Here is a 16,212-nt window from a genome sequence, read left to right as displayed (position 1 = left end):
ATATCAGGGGTGGGGATTTGGGGACCATAGTTTCAGGGGGCATAATAAAATCTATTAAGAAAACATTCTGCATCCCACTGTGGAGAGTGGCATCTGGGGTCTTAAATGCTAGCAAGTGGCCATCTAAGATGCATCAATTGGTCTCAACCCACCTGGATCAAAGGAGAATGAAGAACACCAAGGACACAAGGTGATTACGAGCCCAAGAGACAGAAAGGGCCAAGTAAACCAGAGACTACATCAGCCTGAGACCAGAAGAACTAGATGGTGCCCAGCTACAACTGATGACTACCCTGATGGGGAACACAACAGAGAACCCCTGAGGGAGCAGGAGAGCAGTGGGATGCAGACCCCAAAGTCTCATAAAAAGACCAAACTTAATGGTGTGACTGAAACTAGAGGGACGCTGGTGGTCATGGCCCCCAGACTTTCTGTTGGCCCAGGACAGGAGCCATTCCCAAAACCAACTCTTCAGACATGGATTGAACTGGACAATGGGTTGGAGAGAGATGTTGGTGAGGCGTGAGCTTCTTGGATCAGGTGGACACTTCAGACTATGTTGGCATTTCCTTCCTGGAGGGAAGATGAGAGGGTAGAGGGGTTAGAAACTGGTGAAATGGACACGTAAAGAGAGACTGGAGGGAGGGAGCGGGCCGTCTCATTAAGGGGAGAACAACTGGGAGTATGTAGCAAGGGGTATATAAGTTTTTGTGTGAGAGGCTGACTTGAGTTGTAAACTTTCACTTAAAGCGCAATAAAAATTAAAAAAAAGAAAACATTCTGGATCCGACTTTGAAGAGTGGCATCTGGGGTCTTAAACGCTAGAAAGTGGCCATCTAAGATGCATTAATTGTCTGAACCCACCTGGAGCAAAGGAGAATGAAGTACACCAAAGAGACAAGGTAATTATGAGCCCAAGAGACAGAAAGGGCCACATAAACCAGAGACTACATCAGCCTGAGACCAGAAGAACTAGATGGTGCCTAGCTACAACTGATGACTGCCCTGACAGGGATCACAAAAGACAATCCCTGAGGGAGCAGGAGAGCAGTGGGATGCAAACCTCAAAGTCTCATAAAAAGACCAGACTTAATGGTCTGACTGAGACTAGAAGGACCCCGGAGGTCATGGTTCCCAGACCTTCTGTTAGCCCAGGACAGGAACCATTCCCAGAGCCAACTCTTCAGACAGGAATTGGACTGAACTATGTTTTTTTTTTATGGGGTAGAAAATGACGATGGTGAAGAGTGGGCTTCTTGGATCAAGTAGACACATGAGACTATGTGGGAAGCTCCTGTCTGGAGGGGAGATGAGAGGGCAGAGGGGGTCAGAATCGCCGAATGGACATGACAACAGAGAGCAGAGGGAAGGAGTGTGCTGTCTCATTAGAGGGAGAGCAATTAGGAGTATATAGCAAAGTGTATACAAATTTTTGTATGTGAGACTGACTTGATTTGTAAACTTTCACTTGAAGCACAATAAAGACTGAAAAAAAATGCAGTGAATGTTACACCACTCTGTATTCTGGAACAAATTCCCCTTGTTGGTGACTTAATATCATTTGAGTATATCACTAGATTTGATTTGCTAATATTTTGTTTAGGATTTTTGTCCTTATGCTCATGAGAAATATTGGTCTGTCACTTTCCTTTCTCTTAATATCCTTGTCAGGCTTTGGTATCAAGGTTTTATTTATTTACTTATTTTTAAGACTGGTTTACTTCATCCAAACACTTAATTTGGAAGAATTTAGTAGTTAAGCCATCTGAGCATGAGTTGTGTGTGTGTGTGTGTGTGTGTGTGTGTGTGTGTGTGCGCGCGAAGGCTTTTTAAATGATGGATTCTATTTCTTTAATTGACATAAAATGATCATTTCAATTCTGAAAGCAATACCATTTATAATAAAAAAAAAATTTTTTTTTTTATTATAGTCCCTAAAAAAAAAAAAAGGAATAAAACTAATCAGGGAGGTAAAAGACCTATACAAGAAATCTATAAAACTACTGCAAGAAATCAAGAGGCCTACAGAAATAGTAAAAATACCATGTTTATGAATAGCTGCCTATAAACATCGTGAAAAATACTACCCAAAAACAACAACAACAACAAAAAATCCCAAAGAAATCTACAAATACAATCCCGATCCAAATGCCAACAGGATTATTTAAAGAGATGGAAAAACTAATAATTAACCAGATAAGTAAAGCATTATTGAAGAAGATGAGCAAAATAGGAGGCCTTGCACTACCTGACCTCAGAACCTACTATACAGCTACTACGGTAGTCAAAGTCACCTGGTACTGGTACAAGGACAGACACATTGACCAATGGAACCGAATCGAGAGCCCAGATGTAAATATATCCACCTACAGTCACCTGGTCTTTGAGAAAGGCCCCAGGTGCATTAAATGGGGAAAAGACAGTATTTTTAATAAATGGTGCTAGCAAAACTGAATGTCCATCTCTAAAAAAATGAAACAGGATCTATACTTTATACCATACACAAAAACTAACCCAAAACAGGTCAAAGATCTAAATATAAAACCAAAAACTATAAAGATCAAGGAAGAAAAAATACACAAACACCAGAAGATAAGCTAGATAACTGGGATCTTCTAAAATTTAAACACTTAAGCTCATCAAATGACTTCACCAAAAAAGTAAAAGAGACCCTACAGACTTGGAAAAAAAATTGGGCTATGACATATCTGACAAAGGTCTGATCTCTAAAATCTATAGGAAAATCCAACACCTCTACAACAAAAAGACAAATAATCCAATTAAGAAGTGGGCAAAGGATATGAACAGACACTTCACCAAAGAAGACATTCAGGTGGCTAACAGACACATGAGGAAATGCTCTCAATCACTAGCAATTAGACAAATGCAAATCAAAACTACAATGAGACACCATCTGGCCCAAACATTACTGCAACTCTTAAGCACTGCTGGTGGTAATGCAAAATGGTACAACCATTTTGGCAAATGATATGGTGCTTCCTTAAAATGCTAGAAATAGAAATACCATACGATCCAGCAATCCCACTTCTAGGAATATAACCTAGAGAAATAAGAGCCATCACATGAATAGACATATGCACACCCATGTTCATTGCAGCATTATTCACAGTAACAAAAAGATGGTAGCAACGTTTAAGTGCCCATCAGCAGAGGAGTGGATAAACAAACTATGGTGCATACACACAATAGAGTATTATGCAACAATAAAGAGCGATGTTGAATCTGTGAAGCATCTCATAACATGGATTAATCTGGAGGGCATTATGCTGAGGGAAATAAGCCAATCACAAAAGGACAAATATTGTATGAGACCACTACTGTAAAAACTCATGAAAAGGTTTACACACGAAAAGAAACAATCTTTGATGGTTATGAAGGAGGAGAGAGGTGGGATGGAAAAATGCTAAGTAGACAATAGTTAAGTGGAAAGTTTGGTGAAGGGTAAGAGTACACAATACTGGGGAAGCCAGCACAACTTGTCCAAGGCAAGGTCATGGAAGCTCCGTAGACACATCCAAACTCCCCGAGGGCCCGAATTGCTGAGCTGAGGGCTGTGGGGGACCATAGTCTCGGGGAGCATCTAGCTCAACTGACATAACATAGTTTATAAAGAAACTGTTCTACATTCTACTTTGGTGAGTAGTGTCTGGGGTCTTAAAAGTCTGTGATCAGCCATCTAAGACACTCCCCTGGTCTCACCCCATCTAGAGCTAGGGAGGATGAAGAAAACCAAAGACATAAGGGAAAGATTAGTCCAAAGGACTAATGGACTACAAGTACCACAGCCTCCACCAGACTGAGTCCAGCACAACTAGATGGTGCCTGGCTACCACCATCGACTGCTCTGACAGGGATCACAATAGAGGGTCCCAGACTGAGCTGGAGAAAGTGTAGGAGAGAATTCATGTTTACACACGAAAAAGACCAGACTTACTGGTTTGACAGAGACTGGCAAAACTCCAAGAGTATGGCCCCCCAGTCATCCTTTTAACTCAGTACTGAGTCACTCCTGAGATTCACCCTTCACCAAAGATGAGACAGGCCTATAAAACAATAACACACATAATTCAACCTTGTATATAATACTAAATGGGCACACCAGCCCAGGGGCAAGCACGAGAAGGTGGTGGGGGGGGTGGGACAGGAAACCTGGATGAATGGAAACAGAGAGCCCAAAGTCAAGCAAGGGAGAGCGTTGATGCGTTGCAGTGTTGGCAGCCAATGTCACAAAACAATATGTGTATTAATTGTTCGATGAGAAACTCATTTGTTCTGCAAACTTTCACCTAAAGCACAATAAAAGTAAATAAATAAAATGATAAAGTTTCTATTTCTTCTTGTGTCAGTTTTGGTAAATTCTTCCAAGAAATTATTTAAGGTAAATTGTCAAATTTATTGGCATATAGTTGTTCACAACAGAGTCTTATTGTCTTTTTGATGTCTAGAGGGTCTGTAATGAGTCCCCCCTTTTTACTTCTGATATTGGTAATTCTTATTTTCTCTCTTTGTTTTTGATCAGTCTTGCTAGATGTTTTGTCAATTTTTTTTATTGTTTTTAAAGAATCAACTTTTGGCTCTTAATTTTTTTATTGTACATTTATTTCCTCTTTTCATTTGTTTCTGAGTTGAGTTTATCCTGATTTTTTGTCTTCTACTTCTTTCGAGTTTGAGTTGCTATTATATTTTATGTATACATTTTGAGAAACATAAGTTACAATATAGATACATAGGATTGTTGCTTTTTAAACCTTCTTTTGTGATAAGGAGCCTTGGTGGTGTAATGGTTAAGCCTTTGGCCGCTAATAGAAAGGTCAGCCGTTTGAAACCACGAGCCGCTCTGCAGGAAAAGATGTGGTAGTCTGCTTCCATAAAGATTAAAAAAGCATAGCAACAATTATGACGATGGCACAGGATAGGGCAGTGTTTTGTTCTGCTGTGCATAGGGTCATTATGAGTCAAAACTGACTCAATGGCTGGAAACAACAACATATCTTGTTGCGTTGTTCTTACATGCCGTCAAGTCAGTTCTGACTCAGCAAGCCCGTGTGTGCAGAGTAGAACTGCTCCACAGGGTTTTCAAGGCTGTGACCTTTCAGTAGCAAATAGCTAGGCCTGTCTTTCAAGGTGCCTTTGGGTGAGTTTGAGCTGCCAGCCTTTTGGCTAGTAGTTGAGCACCATTTGTGCTACCCAGGGACTTCTTTGTAAAGCGGCCAAGCTCTTAATCATTGTGCCACCAGGGCTCCTGGTAAAAAAGTAGAGGATCCAGGAAAACAAGGGAAACCCTCCTAAAATGGACTGACACGATAGTCACAACAATGGACTAAAAAATGCTTATGATCATGAAGAGCGTGCAGGACTCAGCAATATTTCATTCTGTTATACATCAGGTCACCATGAACTGGAGCTGACTTGACAGCAACTAACAACAGCAAAGATTACAGCATACATCCTTGACTTCTCAAATTTACCATCAGTTAGCACTTTTACCCTCTACCCGACCAGTGTGAGAACCTCAGAACACTCTAACTAAATTTACCCCCTCATGAATTTTATGCTCTTATTTCTGTGTATTTTAATTATATATGTGTATGTATATGCATATATGTACACTGTGACACTTGTGAGAGCCAAAACTTGACGGGACACCTTGTTTTTCTAGGTCTTGGAAGTTTTCTGCCTTTGACAGGCTGCAGCCTTATCACTTTTCTATTGCTCTATTAGTGGAAAGTATTGGCATTTTCCTTCTCTGAGAAGTTTCTGCCTTACACAGGTTCTGGCTTTTGCAGGTTTTACTTTATACGTGTGTTTAATGCTTTAGACTTATTTATGTTGATAGTAGTTATGGAATGAATTGTGTCCCCCCAAAAATGTGTGTCAGCTTGGTTAGGCCATGTTTCCCAGTGTGTGATTGTCCACCGTTTTGTGATCTGATGTGATTTATCCCATGTGTTGTAACTCCTAATCTCTATGATGTTAAAGAGGCAGGATTAGAGGCAGTTATGTTAATGAGTCAAGACTCAATCTATAGGATTAGGTTGTAGCTTGAGTCAATCTCTTTTGAGATATAAAAGAGAGCATCGAGCAGAGAGGAGAGGGACCTCCTACCACCAAGAAAGAAGAGCCAGGAGAGGAGTGCTTCCTTTGGACCCAGGGTCCCTGTGCTGAGACACTCCTAGACCCAGGAAAAGATTGATGACAAAGACCTTCCCCCAGAACAGACGGAGAGAGAAACCCTTCCCCTGGAGCTGGCTCCCTGAATTTGGATTTCTAGCCTCCTAAACTGAGAGAATAAATTTCTGTTGGTTAAAGCCGTTTACTTGTGGTATTTCTGTTACAGCAGCACTAGACAACTAAGACAATAGCATACAGCATAAAGACAGCAAAACACTATGAAGCCCCATGCATTCTTTATCCAACTCCAGCAACTATCATCCTGTGGCCAAGGTTATTTCCCATATACTTTTACCTACTTCTTCCCACCCCATATTACTTCAGTGCAAATCCCAGATACATAATGTTACCCATAAATATTTCATAATGTTTTATTATTTTTTATGTTTAACTTTTTTTTGTTTGTTTATTGTATTTTAAGTGAAAGTTTACAGTTTGAGTCAGTTTCTCATGGAAAAACTTATACACATTGTTATGTGACCCTAGTTGCTCTCCCTAAAATGTGATGGCAACTCCTCCTCTCCACCCGGTATTTCCCATGTCCACTCAACCAGCTCCTGTTCCCCTCTGCCTTCTTATCTTTCCTCCAGACAGGAGCTGCCCACTTAGTCTCATGTATCTACTTGAGCTAAGAAGCACACTTCTCACCAGTATCATTTTTTATCTTATAGTCCAGCCTGATCTTTCTCTGAAGAGTTGGCTCCAGAAATGGTTTTAGTGTTGGGCGAACAGAGAGACCAGGGACCAGTTCCCTCCCGTCTCAGTCAGACCATTAAGTCTGGTCTTTGTACTAGAATTTGAATTTTGCACCCCACTTTTCTCCTACTCCATCAAGGACCCTCTGTTATGTTCCCTGTCAGGGCAGTCCTTGGTGGTAGCCGGGCACCATGTAGTTCTGGTCTCAGAATGATGCAGTCTCTGGTTTATGTGGCCCTTTCTGTCTCTTGGGCTCATATTTTCCTTGTGTCTTTGGTGCTCTTTATTCTCCTTTGCTCCAGGTGGGTTGGGACTAACTGATGCATCTTAGATGGCTGCTTGCTAGCTTTTAAAACCCCAGTTGCCACTCACCAAAGTGGGATGCAGAACATTTTCTTAATAAACTTTGTTATGCCAACTGACCTCGATGTGCCCTGAAACCATGGTCCCCAGACCCTGCCCTTGCTACTCTGTCCCTCGAAGTGTTTGGTAGTATTCAGGAAACTTCTTAGCTTTTGGTTTAGTCCAGTTGTGCTGACCTCCCCTGTATTGGGTGTTGTCCTTCCCTTTACCTAAGATAATTCTTGTCTAATATGTTGTTAGTGAATACCCCTCTCCCTTCCTCCCCACCCACATACCATCAGAGAATGTTTTCTTCTTTGTTTAAACCTTTTCTTGAGTTCTTATAATAGTGGCCTCATGCAATATTTATCCTTTTTCAACCAACTAATTTCACTCACATAATACCTTCCAGATTCATTCATGTTATGAGATGTTTCACGGATTCATCATTGTTCTTTATTGTTGTGTAGTATTCCATTGTGTGAATATGCCATAATTTGTTTATCCATTCATCCGTTGATGGGCACCTAGATTGTTTCCATCTTTTTGCTATTGTGAACAGTGCTGCAATGAACATGGGTATGCATATATCTATTCCTGTGAGGGCTTTTTTGAGTGGGATTGCTGGATCATATCGCACTTCTATTTGTAGCTTTTTAAGGAAGCACCGAATTGATTTCCAAAGTGGTTGTACCATTTTACATTCCTACCAGCAGTGTGTAAGTGTTCCAGTCTCTCCACAACCTCTCCAACATCTATTATTTTGTATTTTTGGATTAATGCTAGCCTTGTTGGAGTAAGGTGGTATCTCACTGTAGTTTTGATTTGTATTTCTCTAATGGCTAATGATCCTAAACATTTCCTCATGTATCTAGTAGCCACCTGAATGCTCATATTCTTTGACCATTTTTAACTGGGTTAATTGTCTTTTTTTTTTTTATATAATTTTTATTGCGTTTTAAGTGAAAGTTTACAAATCAAGTCAGTCTCTCACACAAAAACCCATATACACCTTGCTACACACTCCCAATTACTCTCCCCCTAATGAGACAGCCCCTGCTCTCTCTCCCCACTCTCTCTTTTTGAGTCCTTTTCGCCAGCTTCTAACCTCCTCCACCCTCTCATCTCCCCGCCAGGCAGGAGATGTCAACATAGTCTCAAGTGTCCACCTGATCCAAGAAGCTCACTTCTCACCAGCATCCCTCTCCAACCCATTGTCCGGTCCAATCCATGTCTGAAGAGTTGGCTTCGGGAATGGTTCCCGTCCTGGGCCAACAGAAGGTCTGGGGGCCATGACCACCAGGGTCCTTCCAGTCTCAGTCAGACCATTAAGTCTGGTCTTATGAGAATTTGGGGTCTGCATCCCACTGCTCTCCTGCTCCCTCAGGGGTTCTCTGTTGTGTTCCCCGTCAGGGCAGTCATCGGTTGTAGCCAGCCACCATCTAGTTCTTCTGGTCTCAGGATGATGTGGTAGCTGGTTCATGTGGCCCTTTCTGTCTCTTGGGCTCATAATCACCTTGTGTCCTTGGTGTTCTTCATTCTCCTTTGATCCAGGTAGGTTGAGACCAATTGATGCATCTTAGATGGCTGCTTGCTAGCGTTTAAGACCCCAGAGGCCACTCTTCAAAGTGGGATGCAGAATGTTTTCTTAATAGATTTTATTATGTCAACCAACTTAGATGTCCCCTGAAACCATGGTCCCCAGACCCCTGCCCCTGCTACACTGGCCTTCGAAGCATTCAGTTTTTTCAGGAAACTTCTTTGCTTTTGGTTTAGCCCAATTGTGCTGACCTCCCCTGTATTGTGTGCTGTCTTTCCCTTCACCTAAAGTAGTTCTTATCTACTATCTCATTAGTGAATACCCCTCTCCCACCCTCCCTCCATTCCCCCTCTCATAACCGCAAAAGAATTTTTTCCTCTGAGTTTAAACTATTTCTCAAGTTCTTATTACTGGTCTTATACAATATTTGTCCTTTTGCAACTGACTAATTTCACTCAGCATAATGCCTTCCAGATTCCTCCATGTTATGAAATGTTTCACGGATTCATCACTGTCCTTTATCGATGCATACTATTCCATTGTGTGAATATACCGTAATTTATTTATCCATTCATCTGTTGATGGGCACCTTGGTTGCTTCCATCTTTTTGCTGTTGTAAACAGTGCTGCAGTGAACACGGGCGTGCATACTTCTGTTCGTGTAAAGGCTCTTATTTCTCTAGGATATATTCCAAGGAGTGGGATTGCTGGATCCTATGGTAGTGTTTTTTTTTTTTTTTTATGGTAGTTCTATTTCTAGCTTTTTGAGGAAGCGACAAATTGATTTCCAAAGTGGTTGTACCCTTTTACATTCCCACCAGCAGTGTAGAAGTGTTCCAATCTCTCCACAGCCTCTCCAACATTTATCATTTTGTGTTTTTTGGATTAATGCCAGCCTCGTTGGAGTGAGATGAAATCTCCTTGTAGTTTTGATCTGCATTTCTCTGATGGTTAATGATCATGAACATTTCCTCATATATCTGTTAGCTACCTGAATGTTTTCTTTAGTGAAGTATCTATTCATATCTTTTGCCCATTTTTTAATTGGGTTATTTGTCTTTTCAAAGTTGAATTTTTGCAGTATCATGTAGATTTTAGAGATCAGGTGCTGATCAGAAATGCCATAGCTAAAAACTTTTTCCCAGTCTGTAGGTAGTCTTTTTACTCTTTTGGTGAAGTGTTTGGATGAGCATAAGTGTTTGATTTTAAGGAGCTCCCAGTTATCTAGTTTTTCTTTTACTTTCTTTATGTTTTGTATACTGTTTATGCCATGTATTAGGGCTCCTAACATTGTCCCTATTTTTTCTTCCATGATCTTTATCGTTTTAGATTTTATATTTAGGTCTTTGATCCATTTTGAGTTAGTTTTTGTGCATGGAGTGAGGTATGGGTCTTGTTTCATTTTTTATGCAGATGGATATCCAGTTATGCCAGCACCATTTGTTAAAAAGGCTCTCTTTTCCCCATGTAACTGTTTTGGGGCCTTTGTCAAATATCGACTGCTCATATGTGGATGGATTTATGTCTGCATTCTCAATTCTGTTCCATTGGTCCATGTTTCTGTTGTACCAGTACCAGGCTGTTTTGACTACTGTGGCGGTATAATAGGTTCTAAAATCAGGTAGACTAAGGCCTCCCACTTTGTTCTTCTTTTTCAGTAATGTCTTATTTATCCGGGACCCCTTTCCCTTCCATACGAAATTGGTGATTTGTTTCTCCATCTCATTAAAGAATGTCCTTGGGATTTGGACCAGAATTGCATTAAATGTACAGATCGCTTTTGGTAGAATAGACATTTTTATAATGTTAAGTCTTCCTATCCATGAGCAAGGTATGTTCTTCCACTTACGTAAGTCTCTTTTGGTTTCTTGCAGAAGTGTACTGTAGTTTTCTTTGTATAAGTCTTTTACATCCCTGGCAAGATTTATTCCTAAGTATTTTATCTTCTTTGGGGCTACTGTAAATGGCATTGATTTGGTGATTTTCTCTTCGATGCTCTTTTTGTTGGTGTAGAGGAATCCAACGGATTTTTTTATGTTTATCTTGTATCCCGATACTCTGCTGAACTCTTCTATTAGTTTCAGTAGTTTTGTGGAGGATTCCTTAGGGTTTTCTGTGTATAAGATCATGTCATCTGCAAATAGAGATACTTTTACTTCTTCCTGGCCAATCTGGATGTCCTTTATTTCTTTATCTAGCCCAGTTGCTCTGGCTAGGACTTCCAGCACAATGTTGAATAAGAGTGGTGATAAAGGGCATCCGTGTCTGGTTCCCGATCTCAATGGGAATGTTTTCAGGCTCTCTCCATTTTGGCTGATGTTGGCTGTTGGCTTTGTATAAATGTCCTTTATTATGTTGAGAAATTTTCCTTATATTCCTATTTTGCTGAGAGTTTTTATCATGAATGAGTGTTGAACTTCGTCAAATGCCTTTTATGCATCTATTGATAAAATCATGTGATTCTTGTCTTTTGTTTTATTTATGTGGTGGATTACATTAATTGTTTTTCTAATGTTGAACCACCCATGCATACCTGGTATGAATCCCACTTGGTCATGGTGAATTATTTTTTTGATGTGTTGTTGAATTCTATTGGCTAGAATTTTGTTGAGGATTTTTGCATCTACATTCATGAGGGATATAGATCTATAATTTTCTTTTCTTGTGGTTTCTTTACCTCAGTTTGGTGTCAGGGATATGCTGGCTTCATGGAATGAGTTTGGGAGTATTCCATTCTTTTCTATGCTTTGAAATACCTTTAGTAGTAGTGGTGTTAACTCTTCTCTGAAAGTTTGGTAGAACTCTGCAGTGAAGTTGTCTGGACCAGGGCTTTTTTTTTGTTGAGAGTTTTTTGATTACCTTTTCAATCTCTTCTTTTGTTATGGGTCTATTTAGTTGTTCTACCTCTGTTTGTGTTAGTTTAGGTAGGTAGTGTGTTTCTTGGAATTCATCCATTTCTTCTAGGCTTTCAAATTTGAGTATAGTTTTTCATAGTAATCTGATATGCTTCTTTTAATTTCTGTTGGGTCTGTTGTAATATCGCCCATTTCATTTCTTATTCGAGTTATTTGCTTCCTCTCCTGTTTTTCTTTTGTCAGTTTGGCCAGTGGTTTATCAATTTTGTTGAGTTTTTCCAAAAACCAGCTTTTGGTCTTGTTAATTGTTTTTCTGTTTTCTATTTCATTTATTTCAGCTCTAATTTTTATTTGTTTTCTTCTTCTGGTGCCTGTGGGTTTCTTTTGTTGCTCTCTTTCTATTTGTTCAAGTTGTAGGGATAGTTCTTTGATTTTGGCCCTTTCTTCTTTTTGGATGTGTGCATTCATTGACATAAATTGATCTCTGAGCACCGCTTTTGCAGTGTCCCAAAGGTTCTGATAGGAAGTGTTTTCGTTCTCATGGGATTCTATGAATTTCTTTATTCCATCCTTAATGTCTTCTATAATCCAGTATTTTTTGAGCAGGGTATTGTTCAGTTTCCAAGTGTTTGATTTCTTTTCCCTGCTTTTCCTGTTATTGATTTCCACTTTTTTGGCCTTATGGTCAGAGAAGATGCTTTGTAATATTTCAATGTTTTGGATTCTGCTAAGGCTTGCTTTATGACCTAATATGTGGTCAATTCTAGAGAATGTTCCATGTGCACTAGAAAAAAAGTATACTTGGTTGCTGTTGGGTGGAGTGTTCTGTATATGTCTACAACGTCAAGTTGGTTGATTGTGGCATTTAGATCTTCCGTGTCTTTATTGAGCTTCTTTCTGGATGTCCTGTCCTTCACCGAAAGTGGTGTGTTGAAGTCTCCTACTATTATTGTGGAGCTGTCTCACTTTTCAATACTGATAGAGTTTGTTTTATGTATCTTGTAGCCCTGTTATTGGGTGCATAAATATTTAATATGGCTATATCTTCTTGGTGTATTGTCCCTTTAATCATTATATAGTGTCCTTCCTTATCCTTTCTGATGGATTTAACTTTAAAGTCTATTTTGTCAGAAATTAATATTGCCACTCCTACTCTTTTTTGTTGTTTGCTTGCTATATTTTTTTCCATCCTTTGAGTTTTAGTTTGTTTGTGTCCCTAAGTCTAAGGTTTGTCTCTTGTAGGCAGCATATAGTTGGATCTTGTTTTTTAATCCATTCTGCCACTCTCTGTCTCTTTATTGATGCATTTAGTCCATTTACGTTCAGGGTAATTATGGATAGGTATGAATTTAGTGCTATCATTTTGATGTCTTTTATTGTGTGTTGATAGCTTCCTTTTCCCACTTGATTTTATGTGCTGAGTAGATTTTCTTTATATTTTATCCTTTCCTCATATTTGTTGTTGTTGATTTTGTTTCTCCTGAGTCTGTATTTTTCCTTTGTATTTTATTTTGATGAGTAGGATAGTTTGTCTCCTTTGTGTTACCTTATTCTTTACCCCTGTTTTTCTAAATTTATGACTTTTATTTCTGTGTATCACCGTATCTTCCTCTCAATACGGAAGGTGCATGATTACATTTCTTAGTCCCTCTTTATTATTTTAATGTTGTCTTCTTTTATATAATAACATCACCGTTACCCTGTGTTGGGCTTTTTTCTTTTTTTAATATTGCTTTTTTTTTTTTTTGTATTTCCCTATCTGGGCTGACTTCTGGTTGCTCTGCCCAGTGGTCTAGTCTTGGGTCGATACCTGATATTATTGATTTTCTAACCAAAGAACTCCCTTTATTATTTCTTGTAGTTTCGGTTTGGTTTTTATTAATTCCCTCAACTTGTGTTTATCTGGAAATGTCTTAATTTCACCATCATATTTAAGAGACAGTTTTGATGGATACATGATTCTTGGCAGGCAATGTTTTTCCTTCAATTTTTTAAATATGTCATCCCATTGTCTTCTTGCCTGCATGGTTTCCGTCGAGTAGTCCAAGCTTATTCTTATTAGCTCTCCCTTGTAGGTGACTTTTCTTTTATCCCTCTCTGCTCTTATTATTGTCTCTTTATCTTTGGTTTTGGCAAGCTTGATTATAATCTGTCTTGGTGACTTTCTTTTAAGATCTACCTTCGATGAGCATCTTGGATAGATAACTTCTCATCTTTCACAATATCAGGGAAGTTTTCTGCCAACAAATCCTCAACAATTTTCTCTGTATTTTCTTTTATCCCTCCCTGTTCTGGTACTCCAATCACTCGTAGGTTATTTCTCTTGATAGAGTCCCACATGATTCTTAAGATTTGTTCATTTTTTTAAACTCTTTTATCTGATTTTTCTTCAAATATGTTAGTGCCAAGTGATTTATCTTCGAGTTCAGAAATTCTAGCTTCTACTTGCTCAGTTCTGCTCCTCTGACTTTCTATTGAGTTATCTAATTCTGTAATTTTATTTTTAATCTTCTGAATTTCTGATTGCTGTCTGTCTATGGATTTTTCCAGCTTATTAAACTTTTCATTATGTTCCTGAATAATCTTTCTGAGTTCTTCAGTTGCTTTATCTGTGTGTTCCTTGGCTTGTTCTGCATATTGCCTCATTTCCTTCCTGATGTCTTGAAGGGCTCTGTATATTAAACTTTTGTATTCTGCATCTGGTAATTCCAGGAACGCACTTTCATCTAAAAGATCCCTGGATTCTTTGTTTTGAGAGCCTGTTGAGGTGATCATGGCCTGTTTCTTTATGTGACTTGATATTGACTGTTGTCTCTGAGCCATCTATAAGTTATTGTATTAGTTTATGCTTGCTTACTGTGTCATAGCTTCTCGCTTTGTTTTGTTTTGGTATACCCCTATGGGTTGCTTGAGTGAGCTAGCTTGATTATTTTCACCTTTGGAGCTCTGGTGTCCTGTCCCCAGCTGGCTAGAGCTGTTATCAGGTATATCGGTCTAGGAGTCCATTCAGTTTTCTTGTATGAATTCAGCTCAGGTTTCCAGGTAGCTGGTCATCAAATGCGTGGTACAGGCTCTGTCCTACAGTCTTAGAGGGGCAGGGGTGATTGGCATATACACCAGTATCTGATTGCAGCAGGGGGTCATGCTCTGAACAAGGCAGAGGTCTGAGAACCGACCCCCAAGCGTCTCTGAGGAAAATGCGTTTCTGTTCCCTAGAGCGTGCTGGTGGGTGAGTTCTGCAGAGGGACCATGGGCACCCAAAGTTTTTGTTGTAAGGACTGGGAGGTACCAGTTATCCCTGGACCCCTGTCGTGGATGGCTGGGTGATCCAAGTGGAGCCACCAGTCCTTAGGTCCCTGTTGTGGGTAGGTGAGAACCTTAACAGGCAAAGCAATGTCAAAAGTCAAACACCCACCTCTCCACCAGACAGCTGAAATGGTTGGAGTTTGCCAACAAGGGGCTATTCTCCCGAAATAGGCCCACACAGGTCCATGCAGAAGAGAAAGGTGCTCAAGGTCCACTGGATGGTTTATGCCTGGACAGGAGCCTCTTCTGTCCTGAGCTCCCCTGGTTAATGGAGCTAGCAAATTATCTTTTCCCCCCAGTTGGAAATTTTTTCCTTCCCCAAGGCCGGGAGGACAGCTCTAGGTGCTCACCAGAGTATATCTCAGGCCTAGGGATTCAGCTGCTGAAGCTGGCTTGGGGGGTGGGGTGCGGTAAAATATAGGCAAGTACTTAGCTTTTGCCGAGAGTGCCATTATCCTCAGGTTCCGGAGGTGTGAGTGGGCTGTGTGGCTGGCTGCTTCTCCCTGAGGAAACTGTGGCCGAACACTAGGACCAGCCCGCTGCTGCCGCAGCCGCTCTGGGAATGGTGCCCGAGGGCTCCCCGCGATTCAGGTCCGGCGACTCCTCTCCGCTTCTGAACAATCTCTTCCTCCTCCTGCCCCTCAGTTCGTTGTCTAAGCTTGCCTTTGATGCTCAGGGCTCCCAGCTTGTCACAAATATACTCGTTTCACTTGTTTTTTCGGGTCTTTGTTTTAAAGAGGGCTCCACAGAAGCGTCTGTCTATTCCACCATCTTGGTTCCGCCTCTAATTGTCTTTATTGTTGAGGTTTTGCAGTATCTTGTAGATTTTAGAGTTTAGACGAATGATCGGATTTGTCATAGCCAAAATTTTTTTCCCAGTCTGTAGGTTGTCCTTTTACTCTTTGGATGAAGTCTTTGGATGACCATAAGTGTTTGATTTTTAAGAGCTCCCAGTTACCTAGTTTCTCTTCTCGTGTTTGTTAGTTGTTAGTAAAGTTTTGTATTCAGTTTATGCCATGTGTTAGGGATCCTAGCATTGTCCCTATTTTTTCTTCTATGATCTTTACCGTTTTAGAGTTCATATTTAGGTCATTGATCCCTTTTGGTTTGTTTTTGTGCACGGTGTGAGGTATGGGTCTTGTTTCATTTTTTTCAGATGGATATCCAGTTATGCCAGCACCATTTGTTAAAGAGACTGTCTTTTCCCAATTTAATGGCCTTTGGGCCTTTGTCAAATATCACCTGCTCATACGTGGATGAATTTATGTCTGGATTCTGTTC

The 16,212-nt window shown here is 40.2% G+C and overlaps 1 protein-coding gene across 2 annotated transcripts in view; it reads left to right on the top strand.

Moving 5' to 3' along the window:
* The window catches only part of GGT5 (gamma-glutamyltransferase 5), a 48,249-nt gene that overhangs the window by 9,753 nt on the left and 22,284 nt on the right, over positions 1–16,212 (top strand). The gene's annotated exons all lie outside the window — the stretch shown is intronic.

Source organism: Elephas maximus, chromosome 22 (genome assembly GCF_024166365.1).
Source record: "Elephas maximus indicus isolate mEleMax1 chromosome 22, mEleMax1 primary haplotype, whole genome shotgun sequence".
NCBI lineage: Eukaryota > Metazoa > Chordata > Mammalia > Proboscidea > Elephantidae > Elephas > Elephas maximus.
This window is presented reverse-complemented; position numbering and strand designations above follow the sequence as displayed.